Here is a 14264-nt window from a genome sequence, read left to right as displayed (position 1 = left end):
AGGTGGCACTTGGGAACAGGGATTGGTGGCTGAGGGAACGGTTGGACTCTGATCTCAGTGGGTTTTTCCAGGCAAAAGGATTTTGTGATTCCGTGTGAATCCCGTGTTCACACACACACACACACACACACACACACACACACACAAACACACGTGTGCACACTCACGCACAGATTCTCCGCACACCCAGCAGGGCCAGAGCCCTGCAGGCCGGATCAAAGCTCTTCCCGACAGCCCCAGCGGCTCCTGCTGCCTCCAGCACTGGAGAATCAGGAATAATCAGCTTCCAGGACCTGCTGGGTCCTGCCCGTGCCCTTCCTGCAGCACAGCACTCCCGGGGATATGGGGATGGGGTTGGATCCCGCGTGCTCACCCCGCTCTGAAAAGCCACACCAGGGATCAGGACCCTGGTGCTGGCTGGGGACCCAAACCCGGGGGTTGTCACAACCCTGAGCACTCCTGGGGTGCAGCATCGCTGTGCCAGGAGCCCCTCAGGCTGTCCCTGCAGCCCCGGGGACAATGGGGACGATGGGGACAACGGGGACAACGGGGACAATGGGGACAGTGGGGACAATGGGGGACAACGGGAACAATGGGGACAATGGGGACAACATCCAAGCCACCAACACCTGCCCCATGCCTCGACCTCAAGGTCCCACAGGCAAATCCAACCCAAACGGGGCAAATCCCAGTGGATAAATGCGGTGAGCGAGGATTTCCCCCTCTAAGCAGGGACAGTTTCTGTGGCTTAACTGGTCTCAGCCTAAAAAAGCTCCCGGAGTCACATGGGAGGGCCTTGGGGCTCTGGCTCCTGCTTTAATGCCCCTAATGGGATAGAGCAGGGAAGGGCAGAAATGAACCTTAATCCCTGCGGGACACGGGCGGCAGGGAAGGTGCTGGGAGAGGCGGAGGGAGGAGATGGACAGGGCTGTGCTCCTCGGGCAGGTTCCCTGGGAATAGCAGAGCCCTGGAGGAAGGGAGAGAAAGGTGTGACCCACCTGGGGATGGAGCAGTCTGAGAAACCCAGGGCAGGGTCAAACCTCTGTGGGCACAGCCATGGATCCCCTCAGCTTTGGGGCTGTCCCCTCTGACACAACTTTGGGGGGTTGCTGGGGGACCCCACAACTGCACCTGGAGCCTGGGGACCACCACGGACACACCAGAGCTTTGCCAAACACATTTCCCCTGCCAGAGACAGCAAACCAGGAATGCTCCAGGAATTTAGGACCTGGGAGGTGTTGCAGGGATCCTGAGGATTCATTTAACCACAAGGATTTGCTTCTTCAGTTTCTGAGTTATTAGTGAGCTCCTCTGGAAGGGGGTTTGGGGCATTTAATGCTCTTGGCTTTCTCTGTTTGGGGGGTTCCTCCTGCTCGTTTAATTCAACATTTTATGGGATCTCTGCTGGGATTGCTGCAGCCTGGAACAAACCCTCCAAAAATCCACCAGCAACCCCTCAACGCTGACGAACGTGATGAAAAATGGGAAGGATTTAGCGAGATGCAACTGCAAAATTGAGTGAAACGGGAAGGCAAGAGCTGCCCCAGGTCAGAAGGGAACGGGAGCATCATCCAGGAAAATGAGCCAGGAGTCCACACGGGAGGGAATTCCAGCGGGGCTGGGTTAAGCAGAGCCCGACAGGCACCAGACAGCCCGAGCAGCCCCTGGAGCCGAGAACAGCAGATGGCAATAATTAAACACAGGATGAAATCGGGAGAGCCCCCGGGGAGGCAGCAGGTTGGGCTCCTCTCCAGGGAGTGGCTGCAGGCTGCTGGAGCCCCGGGGATGCTGAGCCAGGTGGGAACGGGCTGTGTCACCTGCCCAGGGACAGCTCCAGGATCCCAGAGAGATGAAAGGAGGAGCATAAATACTGTCCTGAACTCGTCCTTTCCTGGGAAAGGGGGAAAAGGCTGCAGGGATGTGGGCTGGTGCAGGGATATTGGAAGTGGAGGTGCAGAAGGACTTTGGAACAGGTTTTGCTCCACACGAGGATTGTCTGGAGAGGATGATCCCTCCTGGCAGGGATGCAGCTTCCAGGACCCATTCCCGGGGGATGCTGGCACCCCCCTGCCTGCCCTCAGCAGTGGAACCTCTCCAACCACAGTCTGGCACCTTTATCCCTAAATCCCCAGGGTTCCAGGTGGGCCAGGCAGGAATTTGGGCCAGCTCAGATCTTGCTGGGCACCTTTGGAGTGATGGTCAGGAGCAAAGCGGGGCAGGGATCCAAGCAAACCTGAGCCCTGCTTGGAGCATCAGCAAGGTCTCCCGCTGGTTTTTCCCCAGTTTTCCCTGGCTCTCTGACTCCTTCCCAAAGCTCTGAGGAATTGTTCCCGTGGGATTTCTAAGCAGAGGTGACACTGGCAGCTCCCCAAAGCTCTGGCCCAGCCTGAGAAGCTGCAGCACATCCCGGTAGGGGTTGGCTCCTGCCTGTGATTCCCTTCCCAGCAAACCCCACGTTCCAGAGGCATGGGACAAGTGGTTCCCACTCCCTCCCTCTCCATGGAGTAATGGATCCTCCTCGTTGGGATAATGCACTTCCAGAGGAATTTGCCCTCTGAGCCCCCTCCCCTCGTGTCCTGCCTTGAGCTCTGACCTTCCTCCTGCTCTTGCACACTCATCCTCACACCCAGACCCCATTTCCCTCTTCTCCACCACTCCTGCTTGTGCTTGGATTGCCTCATCCATGGATTTGGGAATTGCTGAAGTGTCTCTTTGTCCCTTCCATCATCCTCACATCCCTTCCCCTGCTCTGCCTGGTCCCCATTGCCACCCTGCAGATGGGGCAGGACCTTTAGGTTCAGTGCCACCCCTGCTCACACACAAATCCTGAATTATTCCACCCAGACCTCTCCCTGGATCCCAGGGATCCTTTTAAGGATCAGCCTTCATCCTCTGCTTCCTTTTGCACAACTTAGGGTCTCACTGCCCAGAGCAGCTGTGGCTGCCCCTGGACCCAAGGTCAGCCTGGGGCAGAGGCAGAGGTGGGACTGGATGGGATTTAAGATCCTTTCCAACCAGGAATTCTATGACTTATATATATATATATATATATTTTTTTTTTCCCAGCTTTGGACTTGGAATTTTTATTTCCACACAAAACCTGACCTATGTCCCAGCTAACACCAGCTGAGGCAGAGCATAAACCCTTCCCTTCACAGGCTCAGCTGGGCTTGTGGGATTCTGGGACCCAAACTCCTGTTGGAGGCAAGGAGAAGGAAGGGCTCTGAAGTGGGACACTGGTAATCTCCATTCCCTGTAATTCCCGCCTCCAGCAGGGAGATGTGCACGGGAGGAGGGGTTTGCTGCTAACATCCACGGAATGGAGCCGCCGGCAGAAGCAGAGGCTGTGTTATTTCTCCCTCAGCCGGGGGGATGATGGCAGAGTTCAGCTCTGTTAATATCCCACAGAAACCAGGAAAAATCCTAAAATCCAACCCGAGCCTGCCCAGAAGGGATTTCAGGCTGTTTGTATAAACTGTCCCTTTGGTTTTTAACACTGGAAACACAATCCAGAGCAAGTCCTGCTCCAGTGTGGGGTGAATCCAGCTCTTGTGCTCCCTGACATCCCAATCCTGAGTTTCCCTGAGCAAACCCAAATTCTGCCAACCCAAATCCAGCTGCTTGCAGACCCGGGGTGCTCACACCATGTCCCACATCAGGGCTTGGCTCCCCCACAGGGCAGTGACCCCAGAGAAAATCCCCTCTGGATCCTGCAGGCCTGGGTTGTGCCAGGGAAAAGTGCTCCAGAGGACGTGGCAGTTTAATCCTGGCACAGCCCCTGCTGAGCTCAGCATCTCCTAAGAGTCCACACCAGGATAAAATCGAGGCGTTTTTCCTCTGGAGCAGCTCTTGGGGCATCCTGGAAAGATGCTGAAAGCACCAGGCCAACCTGGATGTGTGGTTCCCTCTGGACCACCTGGATTCCAGCCCTGGACAAGCCTGAGTTGCTCTAATTGGAGAGCAAAGCACCAAAGGCTCAGTGGGCAGAGGCACGAGGACAGGGACTGACACTGCAGGGCTTCATCCTGCATCCCAAACCTCCAGGAGAGGGCATGGAAAACCTGGATAACCTCAGCTGTGCACTCAGAGAGGGAACGGCCAAATCCCAGCTCCTCTTGCCCATCCTCTGAGGCTCCCAGCCCAGCACACATCACTGCTCCCCATCCCTCCGTGCCTTCCCCTGGGATCCCAATTCTCCCCTGGGGAATGTTCCCATCACTGTGTGCTCATAACGAGGATTTCTGGCTTCTTCCATCACACAGAGCAGGGTTCTGGAGGCTGGGAGGGGCGAGGTCCCTCTGCCAGGAGGGGCTCAGGGCTCTGGGAATGCTGCTGCTGCCAGGGGGGCATCCCTGAGGAAGGGATCAGCTCCCAGGCCAGGCTCTGACAGGGGTGGGAGCAGCTCAGGGCCAGCAGGAAGGTTCTCTCTGCAGCACCAGGGATGTGAAAAGCACCTGGAAACCACCAGCCATGGCTATTCCCTGTGGGAACATGGCAAATCCCAAGGGCTGGCAGCGCCTTTATTCCCAGTGCCAGGGGGAGGGGACAGCTCTGGCATCCAGCTTGGCACCAGCAGGGAGAGACCCTCACCCCACTTTGGTTTGGGTGGGGATGGGGATCATTCCTGCAGGAGCAGCCCCTGGATCCTACAGGAGGGAAGGAGGGAAGGAGGGAAGGAGGGAAGGAGGGAAGGAGGGAAGGAGGGAAGGAGGGAAGGAGGGAAGGAAGGAAGGAAGGAAGGAAGGAAGGAAGGAAGGAAGGAAGGAAGGAAGGAAGGAAGGAAGGAAGGAAGGAAGGAAGGAAGGAAGGAAGGAAGGAAGGAAGGAAGGAAGGAAGGAAGGAAGGAAGGAAGGAAGGAAGGAAGGAAGGAAGGAAGGAAGGAAGGAAGGAAGGAAGGAAGGAAGGAAGGAAGGAAGGAAGGAAGGAAGGAAGGAAGGAAGGAAGGAAGGAAGGAAGGAAGGAAGGAAGGAAGGAAGGAAGGAAGGAAGGAAGGAAGGAAGGAAGGAAGGAAGGAAGGATCCCACCCCATCCCAGGGAGGGATGGAAGCTGCTCCAGCCACTCCCAGGCCAGCCAGGTGTTCACCAGCCTGTAGGCTGGGACCTATTCCAGAGCTATTCCTATTCCATCCTCCACCCCCACCAGTTAATTCCCTTTAATTAACTGATTAAAGGTAATCAGCAGGAGTGGTGGGAGGAGCACAGGAATTTCTCCTGGGGAGTTTGGGTGCTCATCAGGGACCCTATCAAGGTGCCTGGTGAGCTTCCCCTCCCCACATTCCTCAGTCCCATCGGGTCCCTTCTGAGTCCAAGGGGGAACAGTGACAACTCCTTTGGCATGAGGGGATGGGAGCCGCCCCCAGCCCCACAGAGATGGCCCTGGCACCTGGATAACCCAGCCCTGCTCTGGGAGTCAGGGCAGTCAACAGGAGTTCCACATCTCCATGGGGAAGGAAGGGATCTAATGAGGGTAATTAGGGTGATTGAGCCCTGGGTAATGGAGCTCCCAGCAGAACCATCAGTTCCCTGCTCCCGCACACCACAAACTGTAATTTTACATAATAAAACCAGGTAATTTTGCATAATAAACGTGTCACACACACCCACAGCAGTTCCGTTCCTCAGCAGGTTCAGCCTCCCTCCCCCCCCAAATGATTTTCAACCTCTGCTCCAGCCTGAGCACCCCGGGTGGAGCTGATGGACACGATCCGGGGATGGGGACAGGGATGGGGACATCCTCGGCTCTCCTGGTTGTGGAGCCGTGGGTGGCACAGGGATTGGTGCCAGGGGAAACCGAGGGAGCTGTGAGGAGGGCTGTGCGCTGTCACAAAGTGCCAGCTGGGTGCCACCATGCACATGCCAGGCTGGGCCGTGCAGGGAGTGCCCGGGCTGGGTGACACCGGAGCTGGTGTGCCGCGGGAGCCTCGTCCCCTGCCCGAGCTCCTTCTCCTCCATCTGCCACCTGGAGAGGACCCTGGTCCAGCTGGGAAGGGAGGAGGTTGTCAGAGCACCGGGATGAGTGCGGGCACCCAGAATTCCAGGGAGGAGAGGCAGCTGGACCTTCCCTGGGAGCTCTGGCTCTGCGGGGAGCCCTGGGTGTGTGCCTCCCCCAGGCCCCCGGGTGCGGGTGGATCCTCTCCTTCCCACTGCAGCCCGGCCAAGGAGGGAGTGGGAAACTTCCAGGACACCCAGCTTGGAGGCAGCAAATCCCCCCCACCCCGTGGTGAGGCCTTGCACGGAGGTGATCCAGATGTTTCCTGCCATCCCTGCACCGAGGATGGAAGCATCGTCAGGATTCTCCAGCTGTCACCACCACCCTGTGACAAAACCCATGGCCCCTGGGAAGCTGGCAGGGAAGGGACCAAAAGCCAAGGAGGGAAGAAATCTGTGCAGGCACTCTGGGATCAGAGGCATGGCTGGAAATCCGTGATGGAGCAGAGCCAGATCCAACACCCCAGGGCTGAGCCAGGAGCTGCTGGAATTGCCTGTTCCGGGAGCCAAGGGCAGAGCAGGGCTGTGGTCCCCATCCTGCTCCTGGTGCCAGGACCCCCAAGGTGTGGAGCATACAGCCAGAGCTCCTCCAGCTGCCCCAGGAGCTGAACCCCCAGAGCCTCCCCAGAGCACCCCCACTGTGCCTCCCAGCATCCCAGTCTGGGGAGAAATGCTGGGATTCCCTCAATTCAGAGAAGTGAGAATCTGGCTCTGCCACCCCCTTTCCCCTTCCCAACCTCCTGCTTTTTGGGGGGCGATGGTGCTGAGCAGGGGCTGGGGACAGGGCGACAGTGGCAGGGCCGTGTCCCTTTGTGACGGCAGGGACTGAGGTGTCCCTTGGTGGACACCCCAAGGTCATGGGCTGGGAGCGTTCAGGGTGAGCACAGGACATCCTGCCTCTGCCACCTCCTCGGTGGAACTGCCACCCAGCCAGGGGACAGCAGCCAGCTCCGGGGACCGAAGGGACCCGATCCAAGCATCTGCAGGGGCGATCTGCCAAAATGATGCCCCGAAGGCAGGGAGGAGGGGCTGTCCCTGGGGAAAGCCCTTTCCTCCCAGGAGGAAGCACCACAGGAGTGTCCCCTGCACGGGGGGGACTCTCCGTGCCTGGGGACCCCGCAGCTCCCCGGGCCCAAATCTTCTGGAAGCTCCAATCCGGGGGGTGAGGGCTGGAGCTGGGGGTGGGGGTACAAATGTCGTGGTAGCTGGGAATAGGACAGGGCAGGGGGAAAGGTGGAGGGGGCAGTGGTGACCGAGGATATGCAGGGGTGGGTGCCAGGGTGCCACCATGGGGGTTGATCTGAAGTGCCCACCCTGAGACAGACGAGCCTTGCTTGGTGCCTCCCACTGCTCCCCCAAACCTTCCCCGGAGCCCCCTGCCCCTGGTGGGCACAGACACCCCAAACCCTCGAGAGACCCCACTGCAGCTGCTGCAAACTTTCCTCCCCACAAAAACCCAGCTGTCCCCGAGGCCACCACACCAGCCCCTGACCCTCCGGCCTCTCCACCTTCCCAGGGGGCTGCCCGGGGTGGGCACCTCCTTCCTGGGGTGGGCACCGGTAGCCGGGGTGGGCACCTGGTCCCTCCCTCCGGTGAGCCCAGGGCACCCTCCGCGGTGGCCCAGGGCCTCGGTGCCACCACGTCACCTGCACCCAGCAGTCGCCAGCCGCTCACCTGGTGCCGCTGCCGAGGCCGGCGGTGACGGTGACAGCGAAGGTGATGCTGCTGCCGGTGCTGCCGCCGCTGCCGGCGGTGACGGGGATGTCGGTGCCGGGGGTGATGCCGGTGTTGATGCTGATTGGTGGTGCCGGTGCCGATGGTGGTGCCGGTGCCGGTGCCGGTGCCGATGGTGATGACGGTGTCGGTGCCGGTGCCGGTGCCAGCCCGGCTGCCCGGGGAAGGATGCTCCACGCTCGGCAGCAGCCGCGGGGAAGCCTCCGGCTCCAGGCGGCCCTGGGGCACCCGGGGCCGAGCCGCCGCCGCCGCCGCCCGCCCAGCGCCGCCGCTCCCGCCCGGCCCGGCCCCCGCTCGGCGCGGGGGGGACCCAGCGCCAGCCCCGCCCGCCGCCCCCCCTCTCCCCCCGCCGCCGGGGCCGCCCCTCGGCCCCCCCCCCCCGGGCTGCCGTGTCCCCGCGTCCCCCCGCGCTGACACAAGGGGAGGGCTGTGACATACCCGGGTCCCATCTCCCCCCCCAGCCCCGTGTCACTCTGGGCCCCCAGCCCGGGCGGGGGCTCGCAGCGCGGCCCCAGCCCCCCCTCGGGGAAATGGCTCATTCTCCTCACAGTTCCCGGCTGCAGAGCCCCTCGGCCCCAGGGGGGTGGGTTGAGGGGGCTCTGCTCGCCCACCAGCGCAATTTGACCCCAACCCACAGGGCTCTATTTAGTGCAGCCAAAATCAATGACAGGCTGCGAATATTTGGGGGAAAAAATAAGAATTAAAAATATCAGTGGCTGCACCCGTGTGGCATGTGGTGGGTGGGGGAGGGGGCGGGGGGCTGGGAGCCCCTGGCTGCGGCTGGCAGAGCCAGCGGATCGCGGCACAGCCCCGCGCTGTGCCCGGCACGGGGCTGTCCCCGCGGGAAGGACGCCGGGCACAGCCTGGGCGAGGAGCAGATGTCACCAGCCCCTCCTGGCCTGACACCGGTGTCACCCTGAGGGGGGACACGGCCAACGCCGAGGGTGTGAGATGGGGGCTCTCACCGCCACCCCTGAGCCGGGTCAGGGCAGCGAGGTGGGGGAGGCAGAGCGGGAATTAAACCCCACTGGGATTCCACACAGGAGCAGTAACCACCTCCATCGGCATCCCTGCAGCTGGGAAACCGTGTAGGGTTGGTGAGAGGCTACAAAATGTAGGAGGGTGGCTGTCCCCAGGGCTGGGGGTGCGGGCTGTGCTTTGGGGGAGACCCCCGCGGGTGACGCGCTCCCGGCAGGAGAAGGGCTGCGGCCGTGATCCCAAATTCCTGCCTCTGGCCGAGCTGCTCTCCCTGCTGCTGGCGAGGGGAGACGCTCAGCACCCGGAGCGAGGTGTCCGCGCCGTCCCTTTCCCTGGAGCCCTGGGCCGTGGGGACACCCGCTGGCTGCTCCGGGCACGGCCGCTACCGCCGAGCCGGGACGGGCGGTGTCCCACCCGCGGGACAGCCCCGGCCGCGCCTGGGGACAGCGACACCGGCCCCCGGTGCCACCAGGACACGGCCGGTGCTCGTGTCCGGTACCCCCGTACCCCCAGAGCTCGGGAGGGGCCGCAGCCGCCGCCCCCGCAGCCAGGGGAGGGCCGCGGTGCCGCCGCTGCTCACGCGTGGTGACGGCCGCGGAGCGGAGCCTTCGCCAGCCGCTATTTTTAGCTGCTCACGCTCCGCTTTCTCCTTGACTGTCTCCCCTCTCCAGAGCAGTCTCGGGCCGAGCAGCCGCGATGTTTATCCTGCCTGGCACCCGATGGGATGTGACACGGCTGCGGCGGGCCGAGGGGAGGGAGGGGGTGCGGCGGGGATGGGAGGGGACACGAGGAGAGCCCGCTGCGATCCGGAGCACCTTGGAGAGTTCTCCCTTTCTCCAGCTCCCCAGCGGCCCCGGGGGATGCTCTGCCCTGGGCTGCTGAAGGGCAGCCACACCACATCTCCCTTTCCTCCAAGGCTGAACAATTCCCTCTCCCAGGGCGATCCTTTGGGATGGCTGGGCAAGGAGCAAGGGAAACTGAGGCACACCAGAGGTGTGTGAGTCCCTCCAGATCCTGCCAGAGCAGTGCTGACACGGAATAACCTCTCCCAACCCGCCTGCACCCAGGGCATGCTGAGCATCAGCAGCCCAGAGCCCCAGCTGGAGCTCCCAGAACTCTCGGGCACAAACTCCAGGGATTCAGGACAGCAGCTGGGAAGGGGGAAATTATTCCAAAATTATTCCCTGCTCAGGCAGCTCCCAATGGGAGCCAGTCCAGGGCAGGGCTGTGGTGCTTGGTGCTGCACCAGCGGCAAAGGCCGCTCTGCTCTTCCTCTGCTCTTTTGGCTTCTGTTCTGGGGCTTTGCAGGCCTTGGGATCCTCTTCCCAGGATGCTCCCAGCAGGATGAGCCCCCCTGCTAATGAGGGGCCTAAAATAAAATGTTTGTGCCCTCCCGAGCTTTGGGGGAGCCCCTGATTGATCCATCAGGGATTTGAAGCCGGCGAAGATGGGCTCAGACCATTCTCTGCTCTGCCACCTGCTCTAAATCCTATTTTCCCTAAAAACCCAGGACCCAGAACTGGGGGAAAATGTCTCTGGGAGAGTCTGTTCTCCTCCTGCTGCTGCTGCTGCACAGGGGCTTTATCCCCCTAGGGCAGGAGGGTCAATAAACCCAGGGACCCTCAGGCTGCAGCAGTGTGGGGGCAGGAGGGAGGGAGCAGAGCTGTTTTCCACTGCCCTGCCCAGCCCTGCGGGCTCTGATCTGGGGTAAAAGTCACTGCTGGGGGAGAGCAGCCCTTTGCTGTTCCTCTTTTAGACGCATCTTCCCAATCTGCAGCCCAGCTGAGCCCCTGCTTCCCTGCTGGGGACACAGGTGACGTGCAGGGAAGGTCATTCCTGAGCCCAGGGGCTGCGTCAGTCCCTCGGTTAAGGTGCTATTTTAGGACGTGGGTCACAGGGTTTGGGGACCTGCAGGTTGTTCCCTGGATGGGGGCCGGGACTTTCCATGAGCTCCATCCAGCAGGACACGGCCTCGAGGCTGCCCCTGGAGCCAAGGAAGTGGCTCCTGAGGGATGGAGCTGCAGGAAACGCGCTCGGCCCTCGGGGGAAAACCTTCGTGCCTGAGAGATCTCGGGGGCCAAAGGCAGTGAGAGCATTCCCTCGCCCGGAGGGTTTCAAAGCAGAGGGAAAATGCCAGCAAACAGCTCCCGGGGAGAAGATCTGTCACCAGGCAGGCTGGGGCGTCACGCTGAGCCGAGAGTCTGGACAGAGCCTGCCCTTCCCAGGCACCCCCCGTGCTCCAGGACTCTGCCATCTGCATCCCGGAGTGCTGCTCCGCCCTGTCCTTCACAGGGCACAAGGATTCTGCAGCTCCAGGACATCAGGGAGCTTTCGGAGATCCTCCCCCTGCCAGCCCAGAGCATCCTGCCCCGGTGGGGGACAGCACACGAGCTGCTTCTCCTGGGTTTATTCCCTAATTCAAACTGTCAGGGCAGCTGCAATATCTGCAGTGAGTTGCACAGGTCTTTGCAACTCATCTGCAGCCTCGCTGTCCCCGGCAGAATGGAAAAATTTCAACCAAAAGAATGATTTGTTGCTGTTTTTGCAGCAGCAGAAGCTCCTTCCTGACCCAAAGGTGAGGTGGATCCTGCAGCCAGATGCAATCCCAGCCTGAGGCTCGTCCTGCTGCCAGCTGATCACAGGAGCTGTGGAAAAAAGGGGCTCAGAATGACTCAAAGTGCCTCTCTCGGGGCTCAGCCACCAAAATATTCATCCCCTGCCCCAGTGGACCAGCAGAACGTGCAAATTATTTCTGGGAATTAGTTCAGGAAACCACCTTGCCTGTGCATTGGCTCTGGCACTGGCTGAAATCCCACATTTCTGGGCAGCAGCCTGGGTTGCACAGGCAGGAGTGAGCCCAGGCAAGGTCAGGAGAGCTCAGAGCAGAACAGGAGGGCTTGGGAAGAGCTGGGATGGGGTGGAAAGGGCTGGGATGGGGTGGGAAGACCTGGGATGGGAAGGGCTGGGATGGGATGGGGTGGAAAGGGCTGGGATGGGGTGGAAAGAGCTGAGATGGGGTGGGAAGAGCTGGGATGGGGTAGGATTTGCTCAGTTTTTGCTTTAAGGGGCCAGATCAAGGCTTCGAGGGGAGCATTGGGAGGAAAGGTGTGCTGGAGTTAACCGAGCAGAAAGGCAGCATCCCAAAAAAATGTGTTCATGGCCAAAAATAAGAAGTGCTCAAATCTATTCTTCACGCTCCAGTAACTTCCAGATGCCTGGGTGGGGATGTGGAACCTCAGCAACACCTCCCAGCTCGTGGTGCCTCCTGCCTGCCCCGTCCCCTGTGCACACAGGGGGACACCCACCCCCAGAGCCCGGCGATTTCACCAAACCCTCCACATTCCGACCCCTGGCTGCCCAGCTGAGGGCAGAGGTGCCGCAAACCAGCCCCAAAACTGTGAGGAGCCTCCAGGGGGTTGGGCAGGGAGCGGCCGGGGCCCGGTGTCACCGCGAGATGGGGGCACTGCCCGCAGCCCTGCCCGCCTCCACCTCCCGCAGCCACGGGGATTTGTGCAAAGCTCCCAGCGCCCGGGCTGGGCTTTTTTTATCCCTGGCTGCTCTTACGTTGACATTCTTAGCTGTGCCACTGGCTCCAGCGCTGCTCGCTAACCCCTTTTACAGGCGGCTAAATATAGCCCAGGCAGCCAAGCAAAATCTGCTCGGCACGGCCACGTGGGGCTCGGCAGCGCCGCCGCAGCCACGCCGGGCCGGGGGGGCTGCCAGCACCGGGGGGGCACCGCCAGCTCCTGGCTGGTGGCATCTGTCACCCCGCGGTGCCCCAGCGCCGCCCAGGTGAGCGCTGATGCTCCCGGCGGGTTCCCGTCCCCTCTCCCCGCCCTGGAGCGCCACTCCTGCTCCCACCCCGAGGTTTCCTGCGGTTCTCCCACCCATCCGCAGCATCTGGAGTTTGTTAGGATGCCTGATCCTGGAAAAACGCGGTGGAGGGGCCCGGCTGGCTGCTGTGCCTGACAAAGAACAGCCCAGCGGCCCTGGGGGCCCATGGGGCGCAGGCAGCAACCCCCAAATCCCTGGAGGGCTCATTGCGCCCCACAGAGGCTCTGCAAAGTGGGGACGGGGCTCGGGGATGGGCTCAGCTCGGCTCCTGCCTCTCCTGTCAAACAGGGATATTTCTGCTGGGTCCATGAACTCATTAAGCAGACAGTGATCTAATTGCCTCCACGCCGCCACTTGTGGGGCTTTTTTTCCCCTCTCTTTTTGGTTTTAACTGGCAAGAAGGAGGTGAGAGGCCAACCAGAGATGTCTAATTGGATCCCCATGGCTCATTAGCTGTTCTCCGAGTGGGAGAATCGTTAAGGCTGCAAATGAAGAGGCTCAAAAACCACACGTGCTTTGGGCAGCTCTCCCAAATTTACATCCCCATGGCACTGCCCCGGCTCTGTGCATCCAGCCGGCCCTGGAGATGTCCTGTCAGCCAGGGGACATGGGGAATGTGTGGAGGGGTTCAGAGGGCTCCTGACGGAGTTTGGAGGAAGGCTGGTGACTTTGGGTGGCTTTGGGTGACACCGGGGGGCTTTGGACGCCAGGAAAAGAAAATTGAGGAGCTCACGTCTGGAGGATCCAAGCAGGGGCAGGCAGAAGGGAAGGGAGGAAGCAGCTCCTCCTGCCAGGTGGGCCAAGGACACCTTCAGAGCAAGGCCCCACCCTGCTGCTCCCTCCTGCGGGCTCCCTACCCCGCCACCTCCGGGACTCAGACCCTTGGGGAAGAAATGCAGCTCACGGTGGAGTAACCCCACTGAATTTTCCACCCCATGAGAGAGCCGGTGGTTGTGGCAGCACAGAATCTCTGCTGTGACACCGCCATCCGTCACCGGGCAGGCGCCCGGGCACTGCCAGAAGAAAGACAAACAGCATCTGTCTGAGCTCAGCGGGGAGCTCCGCAGCCTTCCCAGCCCGTCCCTGGGAGCCCAGACAGACCAGGACTCAAGGACAGCCTCTCCAGCCCTTCATCCTCCTGCTTGGGAGAGGCTCTGGGGAGGCTCAAGGACAAGGGACAGGTTTAGTCACAGCCCCTCAGCCTCTGTGTCACCCCAGTGGCCTTTAGGACATCTCAAACTGGCAAAAGGTCCTTGAAGAGGGAATCAGTTGCTCAGTGAGTTTCCAGAAGCATTGCCAGAGGGTGGGAAGGCCGTCGGGAAGCCCAGAGGGTTTTCTGGGGCTCCATCAGGCTCCTGTGCTGGGCAGCTCTCAGGGGCTGATGCCCCAGGAAATGGGGCAGAGCTCCAGGGATGCACAGGGTGGGATTGCTGGGGGGTCTGGGCAGGGCCAGGGCTTGGGATTGATGATCCTTGTGTGTTCTTTCCAGGTCAGGATTTCTGTTTTCCATGATCCTGGGATTTGAGTTGTTCTGGGCTGGGGAGATTGAAGATTCCTGGTGAAGGAGAGGGTGAACAAAGGAGCTCAGGCACAGAAGGTTCTGCAGATTCCTGCAATGTTCCTCCTGAAAACCATCCCCCTGATTTCCCCTGGCTCTGCATCCCAGCTCCTGTGACCCTGACTGGCTGCAATTAAAGGCCGAGCAATTGCCCGTTGCTCCCGTGTCTCTG

General features: G+C 60.9%; 1 protein-coding gene across 2 annotated transcripts in view; it reads right to left on the bottom strand.

The window, feature by feature from the left end:
* LOC134561758 (cAMP-dependent protein kinase inhibitor beta-like) overlaps positions 1–8002 on the bottom strand; it is a 12682-nt gene extending 4680 nt beyond the window's left edge. For both annotated transcript variants that reach the window (XM_063419002.1, XM_063419003.1), the window contains exon 1: positions 7663–8002. The gene's annotated coding sequence lies outside the window, so the exon portion shown is untranslated. The remainder of the gene's footprint in view (positions 1–7662) is intronic.
* Positions 8003–14264: the final 6262 nt, after the last annotated feature.

The sequence above is a fragment of the Prinia subflava genome, chromosome 24 (assembly GCF_021018805.1).
Source record: "Prinia subflava isolate CZ2003 ecotype Zambia chromosome 24, Cam_Psub_1.2, whole genome shotgun sequence".
Lineage (NCBI taxonomy): Eukaryota > Metazoa > Chordata > Aves > Passeriformes > Cisticolidae > Prinia > Prinia subflava.
This window is presented reverse-complemented; position numbering and strand designations above follow the sequence as displayed.